General features: G+C 43.3%; 1 pseudogene; it reads left to right on the top strand.

The window, feature by feature from the left end:
• The first annotated feature begins 284 nt into the window (after positions 1 to 284).
• On the top strand, positions 285 to 402 carry LOC134984701 (5S ribosomal RNA; annotated as a pseudogene).
• Positions 403 to 16,219: the final 15,817 nt, after the last annotated feature.

The raw sequence follows: 16,219 nt of genomic DNA on the forward strand, positions 1-16,219 counted from the left end.
GCAGTCAAATACACCCCCCAAAAAAGACTCTTTTTTGAATTTCAGTCCAGAGGGCAGTGCAAGCCTCTTGACCGTGGAAACCCACAGTAAACACAACAAAAAGACTCTTTTTTTGAAGTTCAGTCCAGGGGGCCGTGCAAGCCTCTGGATTGAGGAAACCCTCTGGAAACAACAGATACTGCCGTGGTTTGGACCTAAGAATAACCAGCTATTTCATCAAAATACTTTGGGATCTCTCAGAATCAAAAACTTGGTTCCAGGTACCATCCAAGCAGGATATACCCACCTGCGGTCAAACCACACTGAGTATGCCCAACCTCGTCTGATCTTGGAAGCCAAGCACTGTGGGCCAGGTCAGTACCTGGTTGGGAGACCACCAGGGAATACTTGGTACTGCAGGTAGTTATAACCGAATGCAGGACACAGAACCTGGAACTAAAGCATTATTCTGTGACAAATCATCTATTGATATATTACCAATTATAATTGTGGAGCCCGGCTTATTAGATTTTAGATTTTAGATTTGAGAACCTTTCCTTTCTTCCATTATATTGGTATCCTTACCAGCTTATTGTATTTTACTATTATTTGGAAGAAGAAATCAATAAAATTATATTATTGATAGGAGTTATCCTTTTCAATATTGGAGACACACATATATTTTCGCATAACGGAGCTATTTTGACTTATATTATCTAACCCCAACCAATCAATTATTTATATTTTGGGATAGGTATCATTCTATGACAATTGCATATCAATTAAACCCATATCAGTTTTTTGCCTCATAGCCATTTTTTTAGAGGACTTCTAATAAAAGTTAATTTTTATGAATAACCATTACTCATCAATAAAAGTGTGCCCCAGAAAAGACATCTAGTCTTTCTCCTTTTTCTTTTGGCTCCTGTACTATACAGGAACCATACACTTCCCTTAGACCAGTTTACTGAACTATCTCTGGGAGCACCACCAACCAAGTTGCCAAAGAGTAATTATTTGTTCTTTATGGCCATATGTTGGTTTAGTTTAGAGCTATTCGCTTAAACTTACATCTTATACAGTACAGAGTATTTTATTGAGAGATCCTGTGCAGACTCCACCAAACCCTTCTTTAGAGCACAGGATGCTACCCCTGTATATTATGACAACATAGGCTGCTCCTCCTGTATACTATGACATCACAGGATGCTAACCCTGTATATTATGGCAACACAGGATGCTACCCCTGTATATTATGACAACACAGGCCACTCCCCCTGTATATTATGACAACACAGGCCACTCCCCCTGTATATTATGACAACACAGGCCACTCCCCCTGTATATTATGACAACACAGGCCGCTCCCCCTGTATATTATGACAGCACAGGATTCTACCCTTGTATATTATGACAACACAGGCCGCTCTACCTGTATACTAAGACAACACAGGCTGCTCCCCCTGTATACTATGGCAACACAGGATGCTACCCCTGTATATTATGACAACACAGGCCACTCCTCCTGTATATTATGACAATACAGGATGCAACCCCTGTATATTATGACAACACAGGCCACTCCCCCTGTATATTATGACAGCACAGGATCCTACCCCTGTATATTAGGACAACACAGGTCGCTCCCCCTGTATACTATGACAACACAGGATGCTACCCCTGTATATTATGACAACACAGGCCACTCCTCCTGTATATTATGACAACACAGGATGCTACCCCTGTATATTATGACAACACAGGCCACTCCCCCTGTATATTATGACAGCACAGGATCCTACCCTTGTATATTATGACAACACAGGCCGCTCTACCTGTATACCAAGACAACACAGGCTGCTTCCCCTGTATACTATGACAACATAGGCTGCTCCCGCTGTATACTATGACAGCTCACGATGCTACCCCTGTATATTATGACAACCCAGGCCACTCCTTCTGTATAGAAAGACATTACATGCCGCTCACCCTATATAATAATAGTAACAACCACAGGCACTTATCCCTGTATAAAAGGGCAACACAGGCTGCTCCCCCTGTGTAGTAGGATGTCATAATCCACTACCCCTGTATCGGAGGATGCCCCAGGTCGCTCCCCCTGTAGTGTAAGACAACACATAGCGCTCCACTGTATAGTACAATGCCATTATATGTATAGAATAACGGTAGCGGCGGGGTCTGCTCCACCTGTATTACAGTAACGGCGGGGTCTGCGCCACCTGTATTACAGTAAAGGCGGGGTCTGCGCCACCTGTATTACGGAAACGGCGGGATCTGCGCCACCTGTATTACAGTAAAGGCGGGGTCTGCGCCACCTGTATTACGGAAACGGCGGGATCTGCGCCACCTGTATTACGGTAACGGCAGGGGCTGCACAACCTGTATCACGGTAACGGCGGGATCTGCGCCACCTGTATTACAGTAAAGGCGGGGTCTGCTCCACCTGTATTACGGAAACGGCGGGATCTGCGCCACCTGTATTACAGTAAAGGCGGGGTCTGCGCCACCTGTATTACGGAAACGGCGGGATCTGCGCCACCTGTATTACGGTAACGGCAGGGGCTGCACAACCTGTATCACGGTAACGGCGGGATCTGCGCCACCTGTATTACAGTAAAGGCGGGGTCTGCGCCACCTGTATTACGGAAACGGCGGGATCTGCGCCACCTGTATTACGGTAACGGCAGGGGCTGCACAACCTGTATCACGGTAACGGCGGGGTCTGCACCACCTCATACTTGCCTACCTGACCCTCTCCATGAGGGAGAAAATGCTCTGTTCCTGGACTTTCCTGGTAATGTATGATTGCCATCACCTGTGGTGTGCTAGTTAATTGATAAGAAAGGTGTTTCACCACAGGTGATGGCAATCATACATTACCAGAAAAGTCCAGGAACAGAGCATTTTCTCCCTCATGGAGAGGGTCAGGTAGGCAAGTATGCACCACCTGTATTACGGTAACGGCGGGGTGTGCGTCCCCTTGTATTACGGTAATAGGACACTAGAGTGTCAGCCACCTGTACAGGGATAATGCAGCACCAGAGGCTGCTCCAGCTGCACTATAACAAGGCACCAGAGGCTGCTCCAGCTGCACTATAACAAGGCACCAGAGGCTGCTCCCCCTGTAGTACAGAACCTGACACCAGAGCTGCTCAGCCTATAGAATAATAATAATAATATCATTACCTGCTGCCAGACACAGCAATGGCTGCTCTCTGCTCCTGCTGCCTTGTGGGAATGATAGAAGGAAGGCGGAGCTCAGACCAGGGGAAAATGGCCGCCGCTCCTGACGTCACTTCACGGCCAATGAACCTATTGCTGCTGCCGGACTGGTCTACAAGAAAATGGCCGCCGGCCTCCTGCACTGAGGACATGTATTGTAATTGTCATTAAGAGGGTGGGGCTGTGGGAGGGGTGTACGAGGGGAGGGGCCAGTAACCTGTAAGCAGCTTTTGCCAATCAGGCCCTACTTCCTGCCTGTGCACTCCACCTGACTTCCGGACAGTGCGTTCCACATGCAGGAAGTGAGTTTTCATCGCCTGCCTCCCAGTGTCCGTGGAGATCAGGTAATGGCGTCTTACTATACAGGGGGAGCAGCCTGTGGTGTCCTGTTATTATACAGGGGGAGCAGCCTGTGGTGTTCTGTTATTAATACTATACAGGGGGAGCAGCCTGTGTTGTCCTGTTGTTATTATTATACAGTGAGAGCAGCCTATGGTGTCCTGTTATTATTATACAGAGGGAGCGGCCTGTGGTGTCCTGTTGTTGTTATTATTATTATTATTATTATACAGGGGGAGCAGCCTGTGGTGTCCTTTTATTATTATACAGGGGGAGCAGCCTGTGGTGTCCTGTTTTTATTATTATACAGGAGGAGCAGCATGTGGTGTCCTGTTATTATTATTATTGTTATACAGGAGGAGCAGCCTGTGGTGTCCTGTTATTATTAGTGTTATACAGGTGGAGCAGGTTTTTGTGTACAGTTGTCATTATTATACAGGGACACCAGCTTGTGGTGTCCTGGTATTATTATTATACATTGGGAGTAGTGGTGATGTCCTACAATACAGGAGGAATGGTCTGATGTGTCCTGCTTTTAAAGACATCTGTTATTATTTTTATACTGGGGTGCAGCCTTTAGTGTTATTATTATTATTATTATTAATTTTATTATATGTAACTGTGAGGATTGAAAATATTGCTCAGTATGAAGCAAATGTATATCAGACTCCTGGGAGTGTCACTGTGACATCACTTATATCTTTAGTAATAATACAGGGACATGACTGGTGAGGTGAGGGGAACTGGGAGCGTCACAGTGACATCACTTATATCTATAGTAATAATACAGGGACATGACTGGGGAGGTGAGGGGAACTGGGAGTGTCACAGTGACATCACATATCTATAGTAATAATACAGAGACATGACTGGTGAGGTGAAGGGATCTGGGAGCGTCACAGTGACGTCACTTATATCTATAGTAATAATACAGGGACATGACTGGTGAGGTGAGGGGAACTGGGAATGTCACAGTGACATCACATATCTATAGTAATAATACAGGGACATGACTGGTGAGGTGAGGGGAACTGGGAGCGTCACAGTGACATCACTTATGTCTATAGTAATAATACAGGGACATGACTGGTGAGGTGAGGGGAACTGGCAGTGTCACAGTGACATCACATATCTATAGTAATGTAACCCCTCTTTTACCTATGGGTACAGTGTATATGTGCAATGTGCCTCCACCAAAGCTATTTAGAGCCCAATACTCTAATTGCTTAAGAAATACCCTACTCCTGTAGTGGTCGCCTATAACATTAGTATGTGATGTAACCAGATAGGACTATGCACATTTACCTATCGTACCTTTCCTTTGTGATTTCAGGATCTTCCACAGATACGGAGACAGTTCCACCGGTAAGTATACTAGTTTTAATATGCAAGAAGTTATAGGCCACCTTATACAGTTATATCATATAATACTCAAACCATGAACCGTTCTAATAATATACCCCACCTATACATAATAATATATCCCTCCTATACATAATAATATACATCACCTATACATAATAATATACCCCACCTATACATAATAATATACCTCACCTATACATAATAATATACTCCACCTATACATAATAATATACCCCCACCTATACATAATAATATACTCCACCTATACATAATAATATACCCCACCTATACATAATAATATACCCCACCTATACATAATATACCCCACCTATACATAATAATATACCCCACCTATACATAATAATATACCCCACCTATACATAATATACCCCACCTATACATAATATACCCCACCTATACATAATAATATACCCCACCTATACATAATAATATACCCTACCTATACATAATAATATACCCCTCCTATACATAATAATATACCCCACCTATACATAATAATATACCCCTCCTATACATAATAATATACCCCTCCTATACATAATAATATACCCCCACCGATACATAATAATATACCCCACCTATACATAATAATATACCTCACCTATACATAATAATATACCCCACCTATACATAATAATATACCTCACCTATACATAATAATATACCCCACCGATACATAATAATATACCCCACCTATATATAATAATATACCCCACCGATACATAATAATATACCCCACCTATACATAATAATATACCCCACCTATACATAATAATATACCCCACCTATACATAATAATATACCTCACCTATACATAATAATATACCCCACCTATACATAATAATATACCCCACCTATACATAATAATATACCCCACCTATACATAATAATATACCTCACCTATACATAATAATATACCCCACCTATACATAATAATATATCCCACCTATACATAATAATATACCCCACCTATACATAATAATATACCCCACCTATACATAATAATATACCCCACCTATACATAATAATATACTCCACCTATACATAATAATATACCCCCACCTATACATAATAATATACTCCACCTATACATAATAATATACCCCACCTATACATAATAATATACCCCACCTATACATAATATACCCCACCTATACATAATAATATACTCCACCTATACATAATAATATACCCCACCTATACATAATATACCCCACCTATACATAATAATATACCCCACCTATACATAATAATATACCCCTCCTATACATAATAATATACCCCACCTATACATAATAATATACCCCTCCTATACATAATAATATACCCCTCCTATACATAATAATATACCTCACCTATACATAATAATATACCCCACCTATACATAATAATATACCCCACCTATACATAATAATATACCCCCACCGATACATAATAATATACCCCACCTATACATAATAATATACCTCACCTATACATAATAATATACCCCACCTATACATAATAATATACCTCACCTATACATAATAATATACCCCACCGATACATAATAATATACCCCACCTATATATAATAATATACCCCACCGATACATAATAATATACCCCACCTATACATAATAATATACCCCACCTATACATAATAATATACCCCACCTATACATAATAATATACCTCACCTATACATAATAATATACCCCACCTATACATAATAATATACCCCACCTATACATAATAATATACCCCACCTATACATAATAATATACCTCACCTATACATAATAATATACCCCACCTATACATAATAATATACCCCACCTATACATAATAATATACCCCACCTATACATAATAATATACCTCACCTATACATAATAATATACTCCACCTATACATAATAATATACCCCACCTATACATAATAATATACCCCACCTATACATAATATACCCCACCTATACATAATAATATACCCCACCTATACATAATAATATACCCCACCTATACATAATAATATACCCCACCTATACATAATATACCCCACCTATACATAATAATATACCCCACCTATACATAATAATATACCCTACCTATACATAATAATATACCCCTCCTATACATAATAATATACCCCACCTATACATAATAATATACCCCTCCTATACATAATAATATACCCCTCCTATACATAATAATATACATCACCTATACATAATAATATACCCCACCTATACATAATAATATACCCCACCTATACATAATAATATACCCCCACCGATACATAATAATATACCCCACCTATACATAATAATATACCTCACCTATACATAATAATATACCCCACCTATACATAATAATATACCCCACCTATACATAATAATATACCCCACCGATACATAATAATATACCCCACCTATATATAATAATATACCCCACCGATACATAATAATATACCCCACCTATACATCATAATATACCCCACCTATACATAATAATATACCCCACCTATACATAATAATATACCTCACCTATACATAATAATATACCCCACCTATACATAATAATATACCCCACCTATACATAATAATATACCCCACCTATACATAATAATATACCTCACCTATACATAATAATATACCCCACCTATACATAATAATATACCCCCACCTATACATAATAATATACTCCACCTATACATAATAATATACCCCACCTATACATAATAATATACCCCACCTATACATAATATACCCCACCTATACATAATAATATACTCCACCTATACATAATAATATACCCCACCTATACATAATATACCCCACCTATACATAATATACCCCACCTATACATAATAATATACCCCACCTATACATAATAATATACCCCTCCTATACATAATAATATACCCCACCTATACATAATAATATACCCCTCCTATACATAATAATATACCTCACCTATACATAATAATATACCCCACCTATACATAATAATATACCCCCACCGATACATAATAATATACCCCACCTATACATAATAATATACCTCACCTATACATAATAATATACCCCACCTATACATAATAATATACCCCACCTATACATAATAATATACCCCACCGATACATAATAATATACCCCACCTATATATAATAATATACCCCACCGATACATAATAATATACCCCACCTATACATAATAATATACCCCACCTATACATAATAATATACCCCACCTATACATAATAATATACCTCACCTATACATAATAATATACCCCACCTATACATAATAATATACCCCACCTATACATAATAATATACCCCACCTATACATAATAATATACCTCACCTATACATAATAATATACCCCACCTATACATAATAATATACCCCACCTATACATAATAATATACCCCACCTATACATAATAATATACCCCACCTATACATAATAATATACCCCACCTATACATAATAATATACCCCACCTATACATAATAATATACCTCACCTATACATAATAATATACCCCACCTATACATAATAATATACCCCACCTATACATAATAATATACCTCACCTATACATAATAATATACCCCACCTATACATAATAATATACCCCACCTATACATAATAATATACCCCACCTATACATAATAATATACCCCACCTATACATAATAATATACCCCACCTATACATAATAATATACCCCACCTATACATAAGGTAATGCATGCAATACATAAAATATGATTCCACAAGAAAGTTGTGAGGCTGCGTTTGAAAAACCACCCGGGTTCTCTTACTATAATCGTGCACGGTTGGGACCCTTTCGTGTCTGTGTATAAGAAGTACTCTGGGTTATATGGGTATCCACTTGGAGCAATTGTCCTCACGATTGTTGAGCAATCCCTACTTCACGGCAATGAATAGCATGGTTTCCATGGAAGATCTAATTGTAGCGCTCCTAGACAACCTGAAACAGGAAGGTAGTACGTGTAGCTCTCCACCCTGGAATCCCTGACACCCGTGGTCTACTCGTAACATATAGTGGGGTGATGATCTGTGTTACCTGTCCCAGTATAAGCATAGCCCCACTGTAGATCCGTGGCGGTGGCTCCAGAACGTACAGAAGTCCCGGTTATTGGCACCTGTCTCTGATAGGTAAGGGGTGCTTAGTCTCCCCAGTGTACCATTTCCAAGTTTAGGTGACCCTGCGCCCTCTCCGAGCTGCTTTCATCATTATACACCACCGGACTCTATGACTGCTACCCGGCTGGTCATTATCTAATGGATATGGAGTCTCTAGAGGTGATATTTATACTCCTCAGATCCACCGATGCTGCTGGTCCCTGTGCTACTGTGCTGGGGGCTGGTACTTTAATAGTTACAGGATGATAGGGGAGAATGCAGATTAGCAGGATTTATATGGGGGCATCCTGCACTTACAATGATAGTGTGCCCGGTCTGGCTATGTATGTGACTGATATAAAGGCAGAAGATATAGATGGAGAAGAAGAGACGTATGTGACTGATATAAAGGCAGAAGATATAGAGGAAGAAAAAGAAACGTATGTGACTGATATTAACGTAGAAGATACAGAGGGAGAAGAAGAGACGTATGTGACTGATATAAAGGCAGAAGATATAGAGGGAGAAGAAGAGACGTATGTGACTGATATGAAGGCAGAAGATATAGAGGGAGAAGAAGAGACGTATGTGACTGATATAAAGGCAGAAGATATAGAGGGAGAAGAAGAGACGTATGTGACTGATATAAAGGCAGAAGATATAGAGGGAGAAGAAGAGACGTATGTGACTGATATAAAGGCAGAAGATGTAAAGGGACAAGAAGAGACGTATGTGAGGGGTGATCAGCAGTGTAAGGAGGAGGAGATCCCTACAGATATCAGCACAGGTGAGTAATAAACACTTATTACAGAAAAGAATCACATATTCTCCTTGCTCAGTCACTACAGCAATCTCTTATACTACACCCTTCTCTGTCAGTACAAACTAATGAGGACTACGTATTTTCCCAGTGGGGGAGTCAGGAGCCATCAGCCCCTATTATACTTCTGCTCTCCTCCTCACATCATGTCACTGTGTGTTACCAGCCCAGAGATCTGACCAGTCTCCTCCTCACACTCTCTGGTGTATCTCATACATCAGGAGCCATCAGCCCCTATTATACTCCTCTCCCCCTCACATCATGTCACTGTGTGTTACCAGCCCATAGATCTGACCAGTCTCCTTCCCACACTCTCTGGTATATCTCATACATCAGGAGCCATCAGCCCCTATTATACTCCTGCTCTCCCTCTCACATCATGTCACTGTGTGTTACCAGCCCAGAGATCTGACCAGTCTCCTCCCCACACTCTCTGGTGTATCTCATACATCAGGAGACATCAGCCTCTATTATTCTCCTTCTCTCCTCCTCACATCATGTCACTGTGTTCTACCAGCCCAGAGATCTGACCAGTCTCTTCCCCACACTCTCTGGTGTATTTCATACATCAGGACCCATCAGTCCCTATTATTCTCCTTCTCTCCTCCTCACATCATGTCACTGTGTGGTACCTATGTTTTCACCTGCAGGGTTCACAGTAGTATCCACAGGATATACATTGGGATATGAGGTATCGTTAGCGGATTGGCAGTAATGATCAAAAGGTTTCGGCCTCCCAGAATGCAACAGGCCAGTCTCCTATATCCCGCCTCCTGGCTCAGGGAATTCAGTTTTTTTGTTGGTGCGGCAGGAGCTGGACCACGATCTTTGGACTGCTGATTTTGGAATCCCTAAGCTCGTTATTAAATTTATTTTTGTAGTCTTAACTTTTTTGAGCGAGTTTTCTAAAAAGCTTCTTACACACCACCTTAGAATGAGTCGCTCCAACAACTTCCCGCCCGGTCATGACAACGCTTACCCACGTGTTCAGTGCTGTTTCAGCGGGCACCTGTGTAGGATGTACTAGCAAGTCCAGCTGACGTTACCAGGCTGCGGCCGGAGAATGGGAAGAAGGTCAGGCGTCAGTTCTGCTTAGTGGGGGAGATGCGAGACACAGCCGCACTGTTCTCGGGGTGGAGACTACTGAACAGTCGCTGATGCGGCTGCCACCTCGGGTGCACCAGCACTAGGCCCTAGGGATCATAGGCTTCAGGGATTAGTGTGAGGCTGTGTTCCCTGGGGTTGATGTCAGCAGTGTGGAGTAAGACGCTCCCCATGTCACCCCTCCCCCCGCTTCATGACCAGTTTCCTCTGAGTTTGCCATCATGAACTGATTTCCCGCTTCCGTCTGAGACGCAGTGTATCTTAAAGGACCCGGTCGCAGTATAGGCGGCTGTGTGACTGGTGCGTCTGTGTTCACTGTTGTGTTCACTGGGCATTGGTGTACACTATTTGCGTCTGGATCCCCTCAGCGTTCACTAAAGTACTGATCCATCCTGGAAGTGGGGTGAAGTCTCCCTGTATCCCACTCTCCTGAGCCGTGTGATACAGCACTAAGTCTCTACCTACCATTGGGTACGAATAGTTGGATAAGTGCCTGATGCATATGAGTCTGTAAACTATTACTGCTGTTTCATTCACTGTGCGACTGAATACGTTAAATATCCTATACAAGGTAATGCAGTAATATGTTTCTCCTACATACTTGAAATGTATCTGTAGTTGATTATGTGCTCATATTGCTTATTATACTAATGTATAACCTGTGACTGATTGCTAGTGTGATTGCTGAGTTTACTATTTCTATCAGTTTTTGGGTAAATTTCAATCCTCAATGCTGGTGCAAAGCAGGGAGGTATCAGATTGTATGTCACTTTAACAAGCTATAAAGTGATTTCAGTCACAAATTGTGTAGTTAACACCGTACAGGTGTGTGATTTGTTTACCATTTTGACCGGACAGTTCCGTACGAAAGCCTTCACCGCCTCACGTCCCGCTCCAGTCACAGAATGGAGTTTAGGTCACACGGGACCTGGCCAAATAGGGGATTCCCGCTTACCATCAGTAACCGCCTGTTACTGACTCCACCCACTACGCAGTGGGCAGATACTACGCTACCACCACCAGACTCCTATTTGCAGTGGGGTCTGGAACCACTGTTCTGCTCTGTATGCGTCGACACGCTGTCTTACCACTCCTGTGGTGTGGTATTGACGAATCTCCAATAGTTGCTTGCCCAAGCACGGCATGGTAGCAGGCGGAAGGCGGAGCTTGGAGACGCTGGGTGTACCCTGGACAGCCAAAAAACGGAGCTAAGTTTCGCTTAGCCCTGCAAGTCACAAGATGAAGCAGTCATTTTATTTGCCCAGTCATAAAAAATATTTCCCTATTGCTACCGGCAACTGCAATACGGCAAGTTGTTTACAGCAGAGTGAAAATGGTCTAATCCACCTCTGAAGCTCACAGGCCTCATCTTTTTATCTCAAATCAACATACAGTTCCACAGGGGGTAGTCCCACCCTGAGTCTTTTTAACCAATTGTTTTAGCTTTCACCAAAGCCTCCTGAATAATCCAAGGCAGACACAGGTTCAAGTTGAACCCCCATGGGCTACTTTTGCACAGACATTATACGATATAGCTGAGCGGATAATGCCAGCTCCTATACCAGGGATAGGTTACCCTGTTAACCCTTACATGCAACATTCCCCCTGGGTTTTATCACATCCAGTCCAGGAATCTGCAGTCTTTCAAGAGAAACATGCTGAAAGGCTTGTGGATAATAAATCACACAGACATAAAACTACATCTTCACAGTCTACACATGTTTCAGAAGGAGACACTTGGGAGGATGAGGATTCCTCGTATTCTGAGAGACGATAATGAAGGCCCCAGCTCAGTGGATATACCTGAGCTAATTAGTGCTATGAAACTCATTCTATCCTTAGTGGAGGCAGCAGATCCTTTGTTTAAATCCAAGGCTCCTGTGTTTAAACATGCCAAAACAGTCAGAACTGAATTTCTGGGGTTAGAACAGCTGACGGAGATTATGCAAGAAGCTTAGGTAAGCTGGGTACTGTTTAAAAAGGGAGGTGGCTCCCAAAGTAGATACGCACGTCATTCGATTGGTGTGAAAATCTACATTACTTCTGCCTTCAACATCATTAAATGATGTTACGGATAGAAAAATATATGTTTTTTTAAAAACCATTTCCTCCTTGTCTGGGGCAATTATGAGACCAGCCATGGCTTCTGCCTGGATGGCAAAAGCAGTGGCCGCTGGGCTGATGCATTGGAGGATGATCTGTCATTGGCATCTAGAGAGCAAAACTCCCATATTGCACATATTAAATAGGCGGCTATGTTTATGGAAGAAGCAGCCTTGGACATGGGTACTATTGTCTCTCAAGCATCAGCCTCAGCAGTAGCAGCTCGCAGAGCGGTCTGGCTACGTACATGGAAAGCTGACTCAGAGTCCAAGAAGGTTTTAGAGTCTTTATTCCGAGTTGTTCGCTCGCTAGCTGCTTTTAGCAGCATTGCAAACGGTAAGCCGCCGCCCTCTGGGAGTGTATCTTAGCTTAGCAGAATAGGGAACGAAAGATTAGCAGAACTGCTATTAAATATTTCTTGCAGTTTCTGAGTAGCTCCAGACTTACTCCTAGATTGCAATCACCTCAGTCCGTTTAGTTCCTGGTTTGATGTCACAAACACACCCTGCGTTCGGCCAGCCACTCCTGTGTTTTTCCCTGGCACGCCTGCGTTTTTTAGCACACTCCCGGAAAATGCTCAGTTACCACCCAGAAACGCCCCTTTCCTGTCAATCATTCACCGATCAGCAGTGCGACTGAAAAGCACCGCTCGAGCAACAGCAAAACTACTAAGTTTTGTGTTAAATAACTAAGTGCATGCAGGCTGTGTACCATGCGCATGCATTTTGCACCAAATCGCAGCATAGCAACAATCGGCAGCGAGCGAACAACTCGGAATGACCCCCTTTGCTTTTTAATGGAGATATTCTTTTTGGTAAAGAATTACAGTATTTTGGAGTCAGAAGCTGTTGTGGGAGCAGCTTGACCGTATGGTACGCAAGAAGTGCCCATCAAGCCAATCCAACTTGTGGGAGGAGCTTCAGGAAGCGTGGGGTGAAATTTCTTCAGATACCTCAACAAATGAACAGCTAGAATGCCAAAGGTCTGCAATGCTGTAATTGCTGTAGAGGGAGCATTCTTTGACGAAAGCAAAGGTTGAAGGACAAAATTATTATTTCAAATAAAAATAATTATTTCTAACCTTGGCAATGTCCTGACTATATGTTCTATTCATTGTGCAACTCATTTGATAAATAACTAAGTTTTCATGGAAAACACAAAATTGTCTGGGTGACCCCAAACTTTTGAATGGTGGTGTCTACTGGCGCTAGGCACCATCTTTAAAATGTATGGACCTCTTCGGCGACCGCGGCAGTGAGGGAAACCGCGACAGTGAGGGAACCCCCCCCCCCCCCCGGTGTAGCTGCAGGAGCGTGCATGGCTCACGGGGGACCGGGCTAACCGGCTCCCTATGCGGCAGGTAGTAGTAGGGCGCTGGGGTCTGGGAGCTATGCTCCGGGCACCTCAGCACTCCAGGGAGTGATCGCGAAGATCCCAAAAAAAAGTGGGTCCCAGGGACCCCTCACTTTTCAAAATTGGGGTCCTACCTGTCCTTTTCTGGGTTCCATCGGAATTAAGGTTCTTATTAATGATTTAAATATAAAAACTCAGACTTGATTTGGACACTACAAAAGTGCTGCAAGGGGGAGGGGGGGTGACAGTGCTGCTGGGCTGTGTAGCTATACCGGACACTCTGCACCAGATATGTAACTAGACATTTTGACAGAAAGTGAATTGGTGCTCCCCCTCCCATATTGTAAAGCAAAGTCTTCGGCGCACAGCAAAAATTCAGGGGCATGACTTTGTGGAGAAGGGGCGTGGCCACATCATTGTACCAATTCACATTGCACCACTCAGTAGTGCCGCTTATACACATTGCGCCAGGTAGAGCATGTTATACTCATTGCGCCAGCTAGAGGTAAGGGGGGTTAGGTTTAGGCACTGCTGGAGGGAGGTTAGGGATTTGCTGTGGGTAAGGGGGGTTAGGTTTAGGCACTGCTGGAGGGAGGTTAGGGTTAGGCTGTGGGTAAGGGGGGTTAGGTTTAGGCACTGCTGGGGGGAGGTTAGGGTTAGACTGTGGGTAAGGGGGTTAGGTTTAGACACTACTGGGGGGAGGTTAGGGTTAGGCTGTGGGTAAGGAGAAGATAGGGTTAGGCACGGCTGGGGGGAGGTTAGGTTTAGGCTATGGGTAAGGGGGGTTAGGTTTAGGCACAGCTGGGGGGAGGTTAGGGTTAGTCTGTGGGTAAAGGGGGGGATAGGGTTAGGCACTGCTGGGGGAGGTTAGGTTTAGGCTGTGGGTAAGGGGGGTTAGGTTTAGGCACGGCTGGGGGGAGGTTAGGTTTAGGCTATGGGTAAGGGTGGTTAGGTTTAGGTACTGCTGGGGGGAGGTTAGGGTTAGTCTGTGGGTAAAGGGGGGGATAGGGTTAGGCACGGCTGGGGGATGTTAGGTTTAGGCTGTGGGTAAGGGGGGTTAGGTTTAGGCACTGCTGGGGGAGGTTAGGGTTAGGCTGTGGATAAGGGGGGTTAGGTTTAGGCACTGCTGGGGGGAGGTTAGGGTTAGGCTGTGGGTAAGGGCGGTAGGTTTAGGCACTGCTGGGGGGAGGTTAGGGTTAGGCTGTGGGTAAGGGGGTTAGGTTTAGGCACTGCTGGGGGGAGGTTAGGGTTAGGCTGTGGGTAAGGGGGGTTAGGTTTAGGCACTGCTGGGGGGAGGTTAGGGTTAGGCTGTGGGTAAGGGGGGTTAGGTTTAGGCACTGCTGGGGGGAGGTTAGAGTTAGGCTGTGGGTAAGGGGGTTAGGTTTAGGCACTGCTGGGGGGAGGTTAGGGTTAGGCTGTGGGTAAGGGGGGTTAGGTTTAGGCACTGCTGGGGGGAGGTTAGGGTGTGGGTAAGGGGGGATTAGGTTTAGGCACTGCTGGGTGGAGGTTATGGTTAGGCTGTGGGTAAGGGGGTTAGGTTTTGGCACTGCTGGGGGAGGTTAGGGTTAGGCTGTGTGTGGGAGGGTTAGGTGTTGGCAGTGCTGCGATTGGGATGCCGGTGTGTCTTCTCATTTCTAGCCTTATATGATGTAGCCCTGGCTCAGATCACTTGTATAAATGCTTTTGATGGAAGCAGACGTTTTAGGCAGCTTGACAGGATGATCCCAGAAGTAACGGGTGCACCACAGGTAGCAGCAGTGCCT

Source organism: Pseudophryne corroboree (genome assembly GCF_028390025.1).
Source record: "Pseudophryne corroboree isolate aPseCor3 chromosome 3 unlocalized genomic scaffold, aPseCor3.hap2 SUPER_3_unloc_74, whole genome shotgun sequence".
Taxonomy (NCBI): Eukaryota; Metazoa; Chordata; class Amphibia; order Anura; family Myobatrachidae; genus Pseudophryne; species Pseudophryne corroboree.